The sequence below is a fragment of the Numida meleagris genome, chromosome 1 (assembly GCF_002078875.1).
Source record: "Numida meleagris isolate 19003 breed g44 Domestic line chromosome 1, NumMel1.0, whole genome shotgun sequence".
Lineage (NCBI taxonomy): Eukaryota > Metazoa > Chordata > Aves > Galliformes > Numididae > Numida > Numida meleagris.
In genome coordinates, this window is record NC_034409.1 from 124,587,710 (window position 1) to 124,605,472 (window position 17,763).

The 17,763-nt window shown below is 35.1% G+C and overlaps 1 protein-coding gene across 2 annotated transcripts in view; it reads left to right on the top strand.

Moving 5' to 3' along the window:
• Nucleotides 11,081-17,763, top strand: part of NLGN4X (neuroligin 4, X-linked) — a 140,099-nt gene continuing 133,416 nt past the window's right edge. For both annotated transcript variants that reach the window (XM_021411104.1, XM_021411114.1), the window contains exon 1: nt 11,081-11,158. The gene's annotated coding sequence lies outside the window, so the exon portion shown is untranslated. The remainder of the gene's footprint in view (nt 11,159-17,763) is intronic.

Here is a 17,763-nt window from a genome sequence, read left to right on the forward strand (position 1 = left end):
CTGTGCTTTCCGGCTTGATAAAGGATTTTGAGAATAGGTTTCAAGATTGCAAAAAAAATCATCAATTTATGTTTGTGACACCATTTTCAGTTGATATAAATTCATGACCTGTAAATTTTCAAATGGAATGTGTAGAGTTGCAGTCAGATAATTCAACTCAAAAATCTATCATGTCTCTTTACCAGACTTTCATAATCCCTCCCTTACCAGAGAAACATATCCTTTACTTCATAAACACACCTTATTCATGTCACTGCTTTTTAGCAGTATATACACTTGTGAACAATTGTCACAAAAAAAAGAAAGAGTAACATTTCATCAAAAATCTCTGATGAACACCTTGAGACCTCACTAAGAGCTGCAACCACTGCTATCAAACCAGAGTGATTCATTCATTTCACAAAAACAAGGTCACATATCCCATTTGGTTTATGCTTTTTTCCTCTCCAATAGTGCATGTGTAGGGACAAGTGGAAATAAAGTTCAGCCACTCAAGACTCCTGAATCTTATAAAACACTCATCCACACAGACATGAGAAAGTTGCCACCTCAAGGGCAGTCTCTGACCAACTAGACTATATAAAAGTGATTGAGAGGAAACCTAATTTGATTTCAAATCCCGTCCATAATGCCAATTTAGTGTCTTGTCCCACTCGGTGGGTTGTGAGGGAGGTGTGTCCTTTTTATTTGTTTTGAGTGAGGGATTTCCCAGATCTGCAGAGTCATGCAGTGATAGGGCCACTGTGACTTAGCTACCTTAATGACTTACAGTCTGTAACAAGATTAAAGAGTCAAACCATTTATTCAGTTTACTTTCCTCAGTATTCTACAATGAGAAGTTCATGAAATCACAAGTTTGACAAATATGATAGCAGTAAAAACCATGCAAAACAGCAAAACTGGGCATATGCAGTAACAGTGAGAATCACACTTAAGAGAAGGATTGGTGTATCTAATTGGTAGTATCCTGAGATAGAGAAAGAGATAGATAGATAGACGAATAGGGAGATAGATAGATAGGAAAAGATATAAATAAATCTATCTTAGGATCAAATGATGGGGTCTTCAGTTCTACAGTCTGAGGGTGAAAGATCAAACTTCAGGTAAATAGATGCATTCATCTTTATATAGAATAGTTGATCTGAGGGAGGCTGCACTGCAGGTCAGTTCTCAGTCATAGAGAGAACCTAGTTTATTTTTCTGTCCCAAAAATTCCATCTCATCTGCTTCTTCTTTATTTGCTCCTAAAAATCAGAGAATGAGATTTGTCATATTCCTGTCAAAGTAGGATCCTTTTTCTCCTTGTCTACTTATGCACTCCCACAAGCCTTTTCTGTAAAGCTTGTTTCCAACCACTCAGCACTCAGCATGTATTGATGTCTGGGGTTTTTCCTCCCAAAGTACAGGACTCTGCACTAACCTTTTTGGACTTAATGAGGTTCCTCATGGCTCATTTCTTTAGCCTACTGAAATCCTTCTGGATTTCTGCACAATCCTCTGGTGTATTAGACGCTCCTCCCAGCTTTGTGTCATTGTGAAACTTGTTGAGGGTACGCACTACCCCATCATCCAGGTAATTAATGACAACATTGAACAAGATTAGACCCAGTACCGACCCCTGGCGTACAATACGAGTTACTGTCTTCAGGTAGATTGTGTGCCGGCACCAGTATTACTTGTTTAGACATTCATCGAGATTTCCATCCATTTCATTGTCTGTTTTTCCAGCCTATACTTCATCAGTTTCTCTGCAAAGGTAATACAGGAGACAGTTCTGGAAACTTTACTGAAGTAGACAATATTGATAGATCTTCCTTTGAGTACCAAGTCAGTCTTTTCATCATAGGAATTTATCAAATTAGTCAATTATGACTTCTGCATGAATCCATGCTGCCTGATCCTGACTGCCTTCCTGTCCTCCATGTGCAGGAAATGATTTCCAGGATTATCTGCTCCATCAGTTACATTTTGGGTTCAGAAAGAATATCTAGATGAATCTATTTAATCAATATTTGAATGTTATCAGCCACAATGGCCTTTTTTAGAGACTTCCAAGATGATCCTATTGGATTGCTTTTGTATTTTGAGTTTGCTGTGCTCTTCTCTCCCAACAATCTCATAAGCTGTCTTTGTGATAACATTGTTCATTCTTTTCCATCAATCATTTTGAGAAAAAGGAGGGAGAAAGAACACATTCATTATAGTCTAAATGGTGTGGATTTTAGTCGCTTAATCTCAACAAATAGAAAATCTATTTAAAAAAGGCAAATGGAACCACTCATATTACATTTTATGGCATGCTATCAATGCTAAGTCTCAACCAGTTTCAGCAGCTTTATGTAACTTACCTGATGGCTTTTATGTAGGTCTGTGAAGGATATGTTTATGTCAACCCTTATCTTATGGTGATAATTCCTACTCCAGTAAAAACTACTTAGAGCAAATAAATTTTTAAATACCTTTTGAAAGAGAAGGGATGGAGAAGGAGGGAAAATGTCAAGGTAAATGACAGGGAATTATGTCTAAATGGTCAAAGGCTGTGATATAGTGATGACCACCTCTATACATTTCTTGCAGTTTTACAAATTTATTTTCATATGTTTAGGTAGATGTTGTCATTCTTTCTTCATCACCCTGGCTCCAGGCTGAATTTGTGGAATGAGTGGCAGTCTCCTTCAAAATGTGATTAATTTAAACTCTTACTGTAGATGTCCTGAATTAAGGCAACTGATTTGCAGTGAAGTATCTGAGAATGCATGTTGGCATTGCTCTCTCACTCAGATGTGTGGGTTTACTAATCTTTAGCCGAAAGTCAAAGGCAAATGCTGTTCCTGCTCTAAGCCATTATTAAATGTTGAGTAGGACTCATCTGCATTTAGCAAGCAACTACTAAAGTAAAGCCAACGTTCATTTACTTCAACCAGCTAATATTAATACCGTATTATGCTGTGTTTCACTTATCTCAATAGTTTGCTCTAGGTTTTATGGCTAAATTCTTGTTCATATTTGCAAGATATCAGTCTGTGTGGCTATGCTTGTAACTTTCAGGACACCAAGAGAAATGGAATAATAATGCATACATTTTAGGTGGAAGTTTATCTTTGTGCAAAACCGTTAAATAAGATATAAAAATTAATAGTAATTTAAAGGCAAAAGCCATGGTACTCTTTTACATGTAATCTTGGATAGTCCATTATCCCTGTACAGTCTGAACCAAATATGGTTGGACTGTGGTGGATTAGCCTTGGCTGACAACCAAACACTCATTCCAGTTAATTTTCCGCAAATTGAATCTGTTTTGACTGTGATGGTAATTGGTAATCAATCTCCCTGTCTTTATTTAAATTCACAAGTTTTTTCATTCTGTTTTCTCCCCCTGTCTCGGTGGAGAAGGGGAATGAGTGAGCAGATGAGTGGAAGATTGGCTGCTGGCCAGGGCTAACCCACCACAAAGGTTTTCTATTTACTATGTTATATATAAAGCAGGAAATAAGCTTCCAGAATCAATGGGGAACACTTGGACGTGGAAGGCTGTTTTTATTTTATTTCATTTTTGATTCCTTGTTTTTAATACAAGATCTTGTATTTTAATTTCAATTAGATAATCACAAATGTTAGTAAGGTTTGCAAAGAAAATTAACATCACTCATTTCATCAGCTGATGTACTTGAAAAAAAAGATGAGGCTCTGAATGCAAAGACCATTCCCTAAGTGACTAAATCCAAAGTCCCAAACAGTACACTAATCACATGGTTAGCAACAGCTGTTCTAAAGAAATGTAGATAAGAACACTTTCACAAGGTAAGAAATGTATCAGATATACCAAATGAGAGGTAGCACCTCTGTTACAGAAAGAGGTACTCAGTAGGTGGCTCGGTCATGTCAAAAATACTGAAGATAGGGTATTACAATACATAAATAAATAAAAAGTGAAGACCTTTCTTGGGAAGGGACCGAGACAACAGTAAAATTCATGTCTCTGTGGAGTCAGTAATTTTGAGAAGCTGTTGGAGTACCAGCCCAAGCAATCCAGTGTTTAGGTTTATCGTGGAGGTTTTACTATGTTTGAGTAGAGAAACAGGGAAAGTTTCTGTAACAGAGGAATGCTATAAAACAAGTCAGCAGTAAGTAGTTGTTTCCATTCTTGACTGATAGTGTGAATTTATTTTGCCTCAGTGTTCAAATTTTTTTTTAGAACTACATAGTTTCCATGGAGTTGGCTGGGGAAAAATGTATCAGAGGCTTAGGATAAGTGGATTTTAATGATTCTGTTATGGGAAGTGACGGCTGTCTTAAGAGGGATGTGCTCTGCATTTGTTTCACAACATGGGTCTAATTAAATTTGATATTTTTTGTTATGTGAGCATTTTACTTGCAGTTCTGAATTTGATGTGGTTGTGTCACAGCATCAAAGGGGCTGGTGGTTCTTTGAGGCCTGGAGGACAGGAGCGCAAGAGGCTCACCATGGGGGCTCAGGGGCCTTAGTAGCCCATTGCACCCCACTGCCCCACCAGCAGATTCAGCAGGGAGGGAACCAGCTTCAGAACCAAGCACCTCCCTGGGGACCAGAGGTGGACCAGTGGGTGAGTCCATGTTGGGGCAGGGCAGGGCTCTTGGAAGCTGGTGGCCCCAAACATGTGCTGGGGCTTGGTCCGGGAGAGGAGGGGGACTGACAGGGGACTGTAGATAGGGCTGAAGGTACCCTTGGGGACATGGCAGGCCAAAAGATTTTCTCCAAATATTTGTTTTAGACATGCAATATAGGTAGAATGGATTCTATAATTTGGTTTAATAAAACTTTAATTTCATAGTGTAAACACTATGAAGGTGAAAATGAGTGAAAGCTCAATTTTAAGATGAGGAAATCTTAGAACTTTTAGAGATATTCTCGTTAGTCAAGATGCTGCTTATATCACTTTCCAGACAGCATAGGCTGTGGTATCTCACTTAAGAGTCTACAGCCAACTTGTTAAGACTGAATTGGAGTAGCTCCATTTTCCTTACTCAGCCTCACTGTGCATGCTCTGTTTGCTGAGAAAATGTTTAGATAGTACAGGAATGAAAATTTACACAGGTAGATTGGAAAAGACTTAAGTACAGACAGATTCCGGTGCTCTGATTTCAGTCTGTTTGCAGTGTTTGAATGTCTCTTGCCTTACGCTGCATGTTTCTAGGAGCAAGAAGGAAAAATAGCTCAGTGCCTTATAACTATACTGTTCAGTGATCAAAAATCATGATTTCTGATACATAAGAAAATTTGTGTGAAGATAAAAAAAAATATTTTCACTTTTGAGGGGATTTTCACATGTAAATTTTCATTGAATGAATTTTCATTAATTCCAGACTTTCTAGCTAGGAACATTTGAAGATAATTTCTTTGTGAATTACCTAGGTTCTTAAAAAAATCATATGTGAGAAAGGCAGATACATTTATCAGAGCTTGTTTATGCACAGAAAGGCATACATGATTTAATCAAGGGTAATTTCTTTACCAGTAATAACTTGGAAGTGACACAAATAGTCAACACTACTTCGAGCATAGCAAGAGCCTTACTGTAATGGCTGTTTAAGTGCCTTTCTGCACATTTCTTGCTGTTACTTTCAGAAACACAGAAATGATATTAAAAGGCCCAAGGAGACTTAACTATGCTTGAAGTGAGGACTGAATAGATGATTTGAACTCTGTGCCACTGGGTGGATTATTCTGTCTTCTGTTCATCTGGTTCTCTATCTACTGTCTCTGAAAGTTGTACCTTGACAGGCTTGAGGGTTATTATGTGGAGCTCTTGCTGTTTCAACTGATCTTTAATTTTCAGTATGTCTCAGCATGATCTTGAAGCTCTTTTTGGATACTATTCCTTCCACCTTGGGCTTGTCCTTAATCTTTTTTTTCCCCTAGATTTCTCTTTTCCCCTCCCTTTCTCCTGTCTTTCTCCTTTAGCTATATCTTGTCCTCCTTTTCCTCCTCCTCCTTAATCTCAGGCTTGGCTTTTCTTTTCTCTCTGACGTGGGATCAAGCTTTTCTTTTGACACAGGACTGGCACTCTCTCCCTTCTCTTTGACCTTAGACATAGCCTTTCTTATGTCCTTTATTTTTGTTATATTTTATGTTCTTTCCTGGCATTGCTACTTTCTGGCTTGGAGTTCTTCTAAGGGGATTTGTCATTCCATATACCATTCAGAATTTTTTAACATAGCAAATCACCCTCTTCTGCATTATCAGCAATTCTGCTGTGTGTATTCTTGTCCTGAGCTCAGGCTTCATGAGTTTAATTCTTCCTGACTTGTAGTAGCAGCTTGCAAATTCTTCAGAAGGTTGATTTTTGTTGTTGGTTTTGTTTGTGGGTTTTTTTGTTGTTGTTTTGTTTTTGCTTTGGAATCCAGACTCTGTCTAGCATCATTATTTCTAGCCTGTGTTTCATCTGTTTATTTATCTACCTATGTATCTATCTACCTATTTATTTACTGGGGAGACGGAGTTGGTTGGGGTTTTTGTTTTGTTTTGTTTTGCTGTTTTTTTTCCCCCTCAGCATTTTTTTTGTCTCCTTTCATTTTTCTTTTTAACTGCAGTATTAATTAATAGGTTTGTTTGCGGTCATATTAAGCTGATATTTTCATCCTTTAAGCCTTGAGATTTTCATTTGTTGGTGTTGCAAAAATCTTCAAATTTCCTAATAAAACGTATTACATCATATTCAGATGTTTACCTTTATTTATTCTTCTGGTTAGAATTTTTTAATCTGTTTTATCACAAATTATATCTTTGTTTTGAGACAGGTAGCTCATGGCAATTCAGATATAATGCACATGAGAAATGAATTTTCATTTTGCCAGTCTTACTGGAAAAGATTAGTACCTAAATAGTTTTGAAGGCAAGATTTTTCAAGAAATGTCAGTTCTATTTTGAAAAAAAAGTCACCTCTGCAAATTCACCTCACTTGTTCCTAGGTGCCATTGTGCTTTACAAAGAACTTCATTCTTCCTCTCTGGAATGCATCCTGTGGCGATTGCCTCATCCTTTCAGTTTCTGTGGTATTGTGGTTGGTAGCAGCCTGTTTTCTCTCAAGAACAGACTCCAATTGTCATTTATGTTAGGTTGTTCTACTGACTTTTTCTGTTCATCTCTGGTCTCTGCTTGGGTTTATCCTGATCTTGCAGACCTTGCACAGATTCATATATTCCTATTCTTTCTTTTTCTTGTAGCTTATCTCTGAAGCCACCCACCTGTTCTGTGGGATATTCTAGTTGCTTGTGGCTGAGGATTCAGTCCTTCACCTCTGACTTCAGAGGAGTGTCAGTCTTTTTCTGCTTTCTTTGAGTATACTACCACAAGGAGATCCTTATGGGACAGGCAGAAATCAAGACCAGAGGCACAGGTAGGTTCAAAGGTGTAACTATTTAAAGCAGAAGGAGATGAAGCAGAGGAACATGAGAATACTATGATGTTAGGGAGAGAGATAGAGGGAGAAAGAAGCAGCACAAGTTCTACCATATCTTTCTGATCTGCTTGATGACAAGGAATACAGCTGGGAATATAATTATTTAGGGAGACTGTGTAGATGAGAGATTTCCTGTCTTTTTCTGATGTGCTACTATTGATTAAAATAGAAAAAACCTCCCCCCCAGGAGGTTTTTCTTGTTGGTCAGTTTCCTCTCTCTGGTCTGAGAGAGAATTCCTGCACAAGATCCATTTCACAGCCTTTTCATTACTTGATACTTACATTTCTTTTAAGTGAAGGCAGTAATTTACCACCACTCATTGCTTAGATATCTGTAAGTCAGCATTACCTCAATATATGCAAAAAGTGAGTGGTTTGTTTTATTGCTGAAAGCCCACAGTCTTCGAATCACAGTCTTCTACCATTTGGGATGCCTATTTTCCCTACTAATATGTAAAATAGATTAAAACATGTAATCACTGTAATGGTTGCTTTTAAAGATGAATTTAATGCTGCAAAGACTGCATTTGTAGTGCTACATTTTACCTTGTTATGAACCTAACTGCTCATACCAGAATTACCATAGTCATATTGATGAATAGAACTGAGCATCAATGAACAAATAATTTTACTTCATAACCAGATATTGTGAAGAGTTATCAGATGTTTTTGTGATAGCTAGAGAGAGTGGGCCATCATGTTAAAAAAAAAAAACAACCAAACAACGCTTCTTTTTTTTTTGCATGAGATAGAGCTTTCATTTCTCAGGTATTGACTGAGATAACTGTAAATATACTGACAGAACATCAGTTTTAGTTGTTTTTGAGTCATGCTTCTTGCATTTCTTATAGAATCCATGAATGTTAATATCGTTCTAAGAAATGAACCAAAAAATTAAGCTTAAATTGAGTAACTTCAAAACTAGGATGATTACAGTGCCATCAGATTTAAGTCACCTACAAGTCTCTTCACTGACTGGTGGCAAAAAAAAAAAAAAGGCTTCAGGAAATAAGATTAGAAGGTCTGCCAAATTCCTTTAACATTTATATTAGACTTTTATATTAAAAAAATCAATTGTTACAAATATAGAAAAAAAAAGTCACTTTAAAAACAGAAATATGTATTGAAGACTTCCGTATTTTGTCTTACAACTTGACTACTAGTCTTTTGACATGTGTATATACTTACTCGAGAGCATACTGATAGAAAAAAAGTGCAACATTTGCAGTTCTCTTTTAAAGAGCAATTGCCTATTATGGAGATAAGGTATAAATAAGAGGTGCAAATAGACAAGAATAGCAAGAGCAGACTGGGTTAGTGGAATATATAAGGACTAAACAATAATCTAGTCATCAGTCTGGCAAGGACAATTATGAGATCTATGAGACAAATTGGAGGTGAAGAGAGTACAAAGGTATAGGGAATAAACTTGGAAATCTTATTTTACAAATACTGTTTTCTTAGTTCTTTTTTGTTCTTCAAAGCAGAGACAGTAAATGTAATCTGTGTGTGTCAGCAAAGCTGAGTTGAGTATCATTCACTTCCTGTAGCAGGAGGATGCTGTTAAGACTCAAAAAATTAAAAAAATTCAAGTTTAAAATTACTGAGAAGGGAAGCTGTGTGAGCTTTAGTGGATTTTCACTGTCCAGCCATTCCTTAAATCCTTCCTTATTTCTTATCTCCTAGGTTTTATCACCTACTACTCTTGGAGAATTGAAATGGCTGTCATAATCTACGTGAGCAGTGAAATCTCCAATAAAAATGACACTGTCATGTGGATAGATTTAAGACATTACCATAGCTTGAATAAAGCTTGCCCTAAGCTTCAACATGATTCCTTAAAGGGTGTGTATGAAAATGTGCAGTGTTTCCAGGTTTCCCATGTGATAAGTGTCCATACGGACACTTTCACAGTTTAGCTGGAATGTTTCACACATTTTTTACTTGTAAGGAATTGTGCTTGATTCCATATTCCTAAATTTGTGCCTTTCAGACTGGAATTGTGTCTGCAGCTGTTCCAATGAATAACACTTATCATGAGTGGTTTGGCCATAGTAAGTTAAAAAAAAAAAAAAAAAAAAGCAAGAATTATTCAGTGTGATTAAGATTGCAGTATATGACTAGCGTTTCATTTACACTTTATTTTGGTCAAAAGTTAAGTACCAAACCTGATATCTTTAAATGATACGAGAAAACATTCTGATGTGGAAGATAGAATATCAGTGCTCTCATCCTTGGGATCTTTATTACTAAGAGCTAATAATTGTTTATAGTCACTACAAATATATATACATTCTTAGAGAGTCTATGTTTGTATTTATATATATATACATATTTATATACTCTGTGAAAATAGTACATACTTCATTAGTTTTCTGGAAGTCATGTATGTCCTACTAACAAGTAACAGGCAGTTGGACTCTGAAAGCCATATAAGTTTGTGAAACATTCTTCAACTCATTGCAGAAGTGTTCATTCTGTGTTAATAAGTACTATAGTGTGGAAAAATGCTTTATGTGATTTTTTCAGAAATGGTAAATTAGCTTGCTTTATTAGAAGGCTAGTAAGATTACTTGATGTCCTTGCTCTTTCACCTGGAATTGGTTTTGAAACTGTACTTTTCATTTAAAGTGCTTGTCTATATTTATCAATGTAGTGAAAACATGAATAAATAATATGTAGTGTCTTGATGCATTGAGAGATATAAACAAACAAACAGTACAAGTAGAATATGTACAGTGCCTTAAATTTGACTATGCTGATTTTTGTGAGAAGAGTATTTCAGCAGTCTTCGAACTAAGGCAAAATTACCTGAAGTAACGTTTTTGACATGTTATGTTTTGAGGTTTAAATTCCAGTGTCTCAGTGTAGTCCTGACAGAAGAGACTATTGGCAAATATTGGTAGTTAGTCTGTCTGAATATCTAAATGGATAGATTGTTGATAAATTATCAATTGAAATGTCATTTGCAGGATAAGCTCCAGTTCTGAATTACCGATTGTTCAAAAAGAAACTTCTTGTACATGTACAGTGTTATTCTGGTCATTACTTATGTAGAAAATAAACAAAAAATAATACTAAATTTTAGTGAGAAGATAGTTAAATCCAGGTTAATTAATCAAAATCTTTGAAGTAAACCACATTCAACTGAGACTTAAATATCTGAATCTAATTGAGGATCATCTGAGGAAGTACATTATTGCAATTTTTCCATAACACTTTCTACCAAAGTCTATAATTTCAGGAAATGATAAATAACTGTCAAATGATTTAAGATTTCTCCATTTGAATATGCATAGGATATGTTTAAATAAATATTTTTATAATAATAATGTAAAAAAGTTTTTTCTTTATTTATAGTATATTAATTCCTATAACTTTCTTTCCTTAAAATGAGTACTTCTGTTTGAAGTTTTACAGGAAATTCTGTATGATTGATCTGCACAGAAGAAATATTACTAGAATTGTTATGGCAAACATTAATAGACTATCTTTTTTTTATCTTCTGGTTATCTCTATTAATCTTGAAAATCAATATTGCAGGTGACTTCATAAGTGTTTTTCTGTCACTAATTGTGACTAATAAGTCTACTTTCTTTTTTTTCCTTCTTTTACTGAAGAGCACTTTATATTTCTTTCTAACAGTGCTGTAACTAAAATGAAGACATGCTGCCTCCTTTGGGGGGATTCTGAAGGTTTCTCAAAGATACAACGCAGTGGTAAGTACTAAAATTATAGTCAGAACAATACTGTTCTCTGAAAAATATATTACACAGATGAACAGCAAGTCTCCTTTGCTAATGTCCTTAAATTTGTTTGAAATACGTGTTTGCAATATATACTTCCAGATAAAATGCATATGGTTTATCATACATATTTGTCAAGTTCATACAACAAGACCTGGAATGCAGTCCATTCTAAATCTTAATGCTGTTTATGTGCTTATTCATGGTAAGGAGGAATTTTGCATATTTTTCAGTTCTGGAAATATGAAACAGTACTAATGTGCAGTTAAAAGATACTGGATTAAAGTTGGCTATTGTGATAGTGATAATCAGTCAGGTTTGGGTTAGACATAAAAATAAATATCTTTTTCTCTCACTTTATTAGCAAAATATAAGATAACATAATTTAGTAGTTCACATGGGCACACACACACATATTGCATACGCATATACATATATACACAAATTTATACATTCCTATGATATCAAGATGAAATATGTAATAAAGATTTAGATTAATCTATGCATAGACTTATAAAAAACATCCGATTATTCTAATAATCTTTCGTACTATGTCTCATTTGTTGATTAATAATAAGGAAAGAAGAACATACACAAATTACTAGAAAAGTTCCTCTGATGGCATAGATCTTCCTTCTCACATTTTATGCTCTATAGGCTTTGAAGAAGATGTGACATTTTTCCCTACCACCACCATTGTACCGGATGCAGTTTCAATTTATCTTTGGGTCCTACATTTAGGGAGAAGAAACAGTAATGTATCTGATATGGTAATAGAGTTTTGAATAAGCAATAATTCAGAGTATGACAGACTGGTTGTGAGATCTAAGGGTACTATTATGTGAATTGTAAAAACCAGACAAAGGAAATAACAGCTTTGTAAATTCTTGTGATCTTTGCATCACTGAACCAGGTTTATTCCAATTTGTTGTAATTTAAATGTAATAGAAAAAAAAACATTTGATGAATAGGAGCCTGTTTAATAGTTTAGCATCCATGCTGATCATAGTCATAGCTGAACTCTTAGTGGTTATTATAATAACAGTACACATATGCATGAATACATACATAAGATTGAATTACCCACTCTCTGACTCAGAGAACTTGTGATTTAAAAAAAAAAAAATCAGGAAAAAAGAAGATAACTGATACAAAGAATACAAAGTCGATACAAATAAAAAGAAGCTGAAGTTAAAGTCAAAATAATCAGTTAATTTATTTGAAGCTGACAGTTATGTTTAAAATTAGCCACCGCCAAGTCCCAAGAAGGGGCAGAAAGTCTAATCTCAAGATGTACCAGAGTATACTGAGATAAATGACAGAAGGTGGGAAGAGTCTGGAAGGAAATTTGAGGGATGGTGTGATTGTAGTTTTCAATGTTTTCTCAGTGTGTTGTTTGTTTTTCTTAATACTGCAAAGAAGGAAATTCATGGAGAATCAGAAGAAAGGGAAACAAACAACATTAAAAAAATGAGATAGAGCCTACTGATATCCATGTTTGAACCCTCAGACATCAGAAGATGTGTGCCTTTTGAAAGTTTCCTTGCTTATGTGAAGTGATAATTGGACTATACGTAAAATAAAAGAGTAAAAATTAAAGTTTTAAATCTGCTTCAGATTTATTTCAGATCCTCTGCTTGCTGGTTTCCTTTAGTGTAAGTCGTCACAAGCATGTATATTCAATTGCTGATCCTAAATTACTCACCACAACCACAACAGAAATATGCTAGTATATGTTAAGGAATTTGATATTTTGTCTGGAAGAAGATTGTATTCTTATGAGAAGTTTGTCAAGAAATGAAACAGATCTGAGGGTTTTCTGAAGAGAGTACAACCCAAACCAACTTTGATGATCAGTACTTGCAGTGGAGAATAGGGAACCATTTGCATGATCAGAAGAACTGAAAGAGTGGTGGGAATCATTATCAGTGTTTGAAAAATAATAGTTGTTGTGACTTTCGCTGTATTGTAATGCTTATATGTAAGGGAAATAGAGAAAGGAATCCCCACACCTTGACCACTTTTACTTTTTTCTTGCTGTCATTCTCATACAGAACTCCAGTTAAAATTCTTCACCATAATCCTGCAATCTAAATGATCCTCCTCAAGGAGAGAAAAGTGCAATTAATGTTTAGAGTATGCAAGCAAGTGCTTGCTGGCAATGTCCAATATAGTAACACACATGAAACCAAGCAAATGGTCCTCAGATTTTGATCTTACTTCACAGTAGAAGCTAGTTTAAATGGTAGAATTTCATTCTAAAATCCTGACCTGACAGCTGACTGTGCAGATGGAGCCCTGTGGTAGTCTGTGGGATGCTGTGTAGTTTCTTTGATGTATCCACATACTGTCAGATTCTTGATCATGTTCTCAGACTCTGATCAAGCTTTTTGCCTTGTATCATTTATGATAACAAATGTGAAGGAATAACGAAGCCTTCACATTAGAAGGCTGGAATAAATCACTCCATCTCTAATCGTGAGAGTTTTAGGAAATAGATCAGCTTTTAGTTGTCTGAGGAAAGTCAGGGCTCAGTATAACTCCTCCTCAGATCTCAGGGTTCAGTGTTGTTCATCAGAATCTTTGCTTTGCCTCCTGTTGTCACGGTTTATGGCCACAAATGGAAGCAGTCTCACTTGAACAATACAAACTCCTGTTAAACAGTGCTTTCAATGGATGATTGGTAAATGAAACCTTAGCAAATTATGTGTAGCAGTCTCAATAGCTTCATGACATCACTGATGCTGTGGAATGGGAATTTGAAATGACGTATCCATTCTTCTTTTATTGCAGTATTCATGTGTTTCAGTGTGACTGACCTAAACTATTTAAATGTAGATACACTGTAATGATCTTCTCCAAAATGTAGATTTCTGAAGAATCCAAGTGATCTATGCAAATACAATGTAACAATCACAAAAACATTCCAGCAGATTGAATTTATTTCAGGTTGCAATACAATTAAATATATTTAATACTTTTGCCTAAAATAATTAGCTCTACATTTTCAAGAAATGATTTAACATTTTTCTAGTGATATTTTTTTTAAAGTACAATTTCAGTGGTGAAGTGTGATAAAAAAAAATAAAAATCTGACTCATGATTCCTTTCAAACTTTGAGATATATAAACTATTCTTATCTCAGTAATAATTCCATAGACACAATTGGTTTTTTAGACAATAAATTTGATCTATATACAACTAATGTGCGCTATTTAGAGCATTATACAACAACAATAACAAAGGATTTAAAATTATGTAATTTCAGTATTATGCAGGCTGGGTGGCTAACTGTAGTTCATGGAATCGTAACATTGTATTCAAGCAAGTGAAAGAAATAGAAAATAATCACAGCATGTGCTTTGCATATGCTGCTCATTTGAGCAATTAGAAATGTTCTTTTAAAATTCAGTCATGTTAAATTCAAAGAACTTGAGTGCAAATTTTAATCTATTTAAATATATATATAAATATCTAAATAAATGTTTAATATTTTTATATTTTAATTAATGCTTGAATGAGAAAATGTTTTATCACTGTGACTCATAAAAATTAAATGTTCTGTACTGAACAAGTAGTGATGTTGTATCAGCTTGAACTGATAATTTTTAACCTAGGGAGTAAAAAACCCTTTTATGTTACAAAAGGAAGAATAGTATCTTTTGAAAGTAAAGCCTCACTATAAATAAATTACACTTACAGTGTTTTCTTCATGCTGTCAAACTTCACAACACGCTGTGTCTTCATTCTTAACTATACAACTGTCATGTTTTGTTTGGATATCTCAGAAGTATGACTAAGGGAGACCATCTTCTACATCTTTTGCTAAATACCATTTTAGCTCTGGGATAATCAGATCTACTTTCTAGAGTTGAAGGCAACCATATAATGCAATCCTTTTAACACAAGTTATAACAGAAGTTATGAAAACAAGGGCCACATTTATGAAACATGTAAGAGTCTCAAAGTAAATGGTCTTGTGTATACACAACAGATAATTTTTAACACACATGCAGTACTTTAAGAAACAGCATGAGAACTGGAATTTAGGGAGAAAGTAGGTGGAAAATAAATCTAGAATTGTGAAGTTTTGCTTTGGTAAATTTTTGAGAAATTAAATAAAGATGAAACCTGTTTAGACAAGGATCTCTTCTGCTTATCAAACAGTATATCAGGAGAATTAAGCTTTTTGGTTCTTTGTGATACATTAGGCTGCTTAAAACCAGACTTCTAGTGCAACTTCAGGAATCCTGCACTAGTCTGTTACACTTCCAGAAGTACTCTAGAAGGCCTGTTTTCTCATAACTGTTATGTTGTGTCTGCTAGACCCATGTAGAAGGGCTTCATACTCAAATATTTCCATTTCCATGCTCTGGATGTGTCTCTAGATGTTATCTAAATAGAGTAGATCCCCACTGAGTTGCTAGACACCTAGCTCACAGGTAGGCTGTTTCATTTAGGCAGCAAGAGAATGTATCCACTATCTAGAACTAAAATTTGTTCCTTCTTTTTAATTTTTTTTTAAACAAACATAAGTGTGAGGCAGGCAGTAAGCCAGTCAATCAAGACACTGGACAGCTGGCTGCATGAAGAAGCATTTCTTTCTGCCTCTAGGGAAAACTATTACTCCTCTGGGCTTTTCAGATATCTAGAATATTAGGTGGGATTTTTGTGGCTCTAAGCCTCGCTGTGCTTTATAATACAAAAGAGAGGGCCTCTAACATTTTATGTATTTCTAAGGTTAACTAGTAAGAAACATGAAGACCATTTGGATCCTCGTCTGAATACAAATCTTGTGTTAGCTACCCAGGATTTTTTTTTTTATTTGACCGTGACCATTTTATGGGAAGGAGAGAATTGAAAAGGAATTCTTAGTCTTCTAGAAGCTAACAAGATGAGATGTAGCTGTTCTGAACTGCTAGGAATGAATCTGGGAATGCTGGTGTTGCAGAAAATTCTGGAGGAGAGGAAAACAGTCTGGGCTTTGTTTTGAGAAACTGACTGGATATTTAATTTAAGTGTCTTTAAAAATCCTAGTATTGTATTGCTAGGGGAAACAATGTAGCATAGTTCTTTAATGATGAAAAATACTGAATTATTTCTGTTCTGTGCCAAATGCAAGTAATCCACCACAATTATGCTAATCATTGCCCTGAAAACAAATTGATGCAGCTATTGAGTGACTAGGGAAGATAATTTCCTCCTTTTTCAAATGAAAAAAAGAAAATTAAAATGCTTTTGCTATCAGAAAGTCAAACTGCTTGCAGAAATATCTTAGAACTGAAAATCACTATTTGATTCTGAAGGTAAATTTGTTTGTATATGTGAATGTGAAATACATTTAGCCTTAATTGCATGCCATTTTAGACTCAGACGTAGTATTCTTCGGCTGTATATTTTATAATGGCATTTTGTTTTGATTTTCTACTGACATTGTTCATAAAATGCCTACATGCAGTATTTTTCAATTGAGTCTTTTAACATAAAAGCCAAAAATATATAAAATACTTTTTTCTACAATGTTCGTTTTATATATATATATATATATATATATATATATATATATATAAAAGACATTTTCTTTCATTTATGCTGTTTTGAACTCCATTATTATTTCCCAAGGAAAAAACCAAAGGAAGAAAACAGAACAGGAATATGGTAAAATTGTTATCTACTACTTGAAATAAAGTTCAGAATTTCTGTACGTAGTTGAAACTACTTAAGTAGTTCAAGTCAAATTTAGATTCCATCTGTTTTCAGGCATTATAGTGTCTACTTCTGAACAGATAAAAACTATTTTCTTTCTCACCTGGTTGCAGCTTCATTGATAGTGATGGAGATTCATCTGTGCTGAGAACATGAATGTGGATTTAATGCATATACGACTGTTCACAGAATGTTAGCAAGACCAGCTAGTCTTTAAGGCCATATATTTACATATATGTAGGTAGACTAAAATTCTTCTGTAGCATGCAGTGTCATATGACAAGAGTTCTTGCAAAAAGCATGACTTTGTCTTAATTAGAAATATTACTGAAGTGCTTCAACAATTCTTATTCCTTTCTTTCATTGTAGCTATTTCTAATTTAATATTTTCTTATGTAAAACGCATGAAACTTTGTATAAAGCTCTAAAAACTAGCCCTTTTTCTGTTTGTCATGTTTTAGTCCAGGAACAGATACATATACACATACACCTGAAATTTAAATTCAAGAAGAAGGTGGAAAGAGTGACATACTATCATTTTTCATTTGAATTATACAGTTGATTGGAGTATTTCTATGATCGAGTGTTGGAGTATTGGAGTATTCTATGATCGAGTGACCCGTCTGGTGGATGAGGGAAAGGCTGTTGATGTGGTCTACCTAGACTTCAGCAAAGCCTTTGACACTGTCTCCCACAGTATTCTCCTGGAGAAACTGGCAGCCTGTGGCTTGGACAGGTACACCCTTTGCTGGGTAAGGAGCTGGCTGGAGGGCCGGGCCCAGAGAGTGGTGGTGAATGGAGTTAAATGCAGCTGGCGACCGGTCACGAGTGGTGTTCCCCAGGGGTCGGTGCTGGGGCCTGTCCTCTTCAAT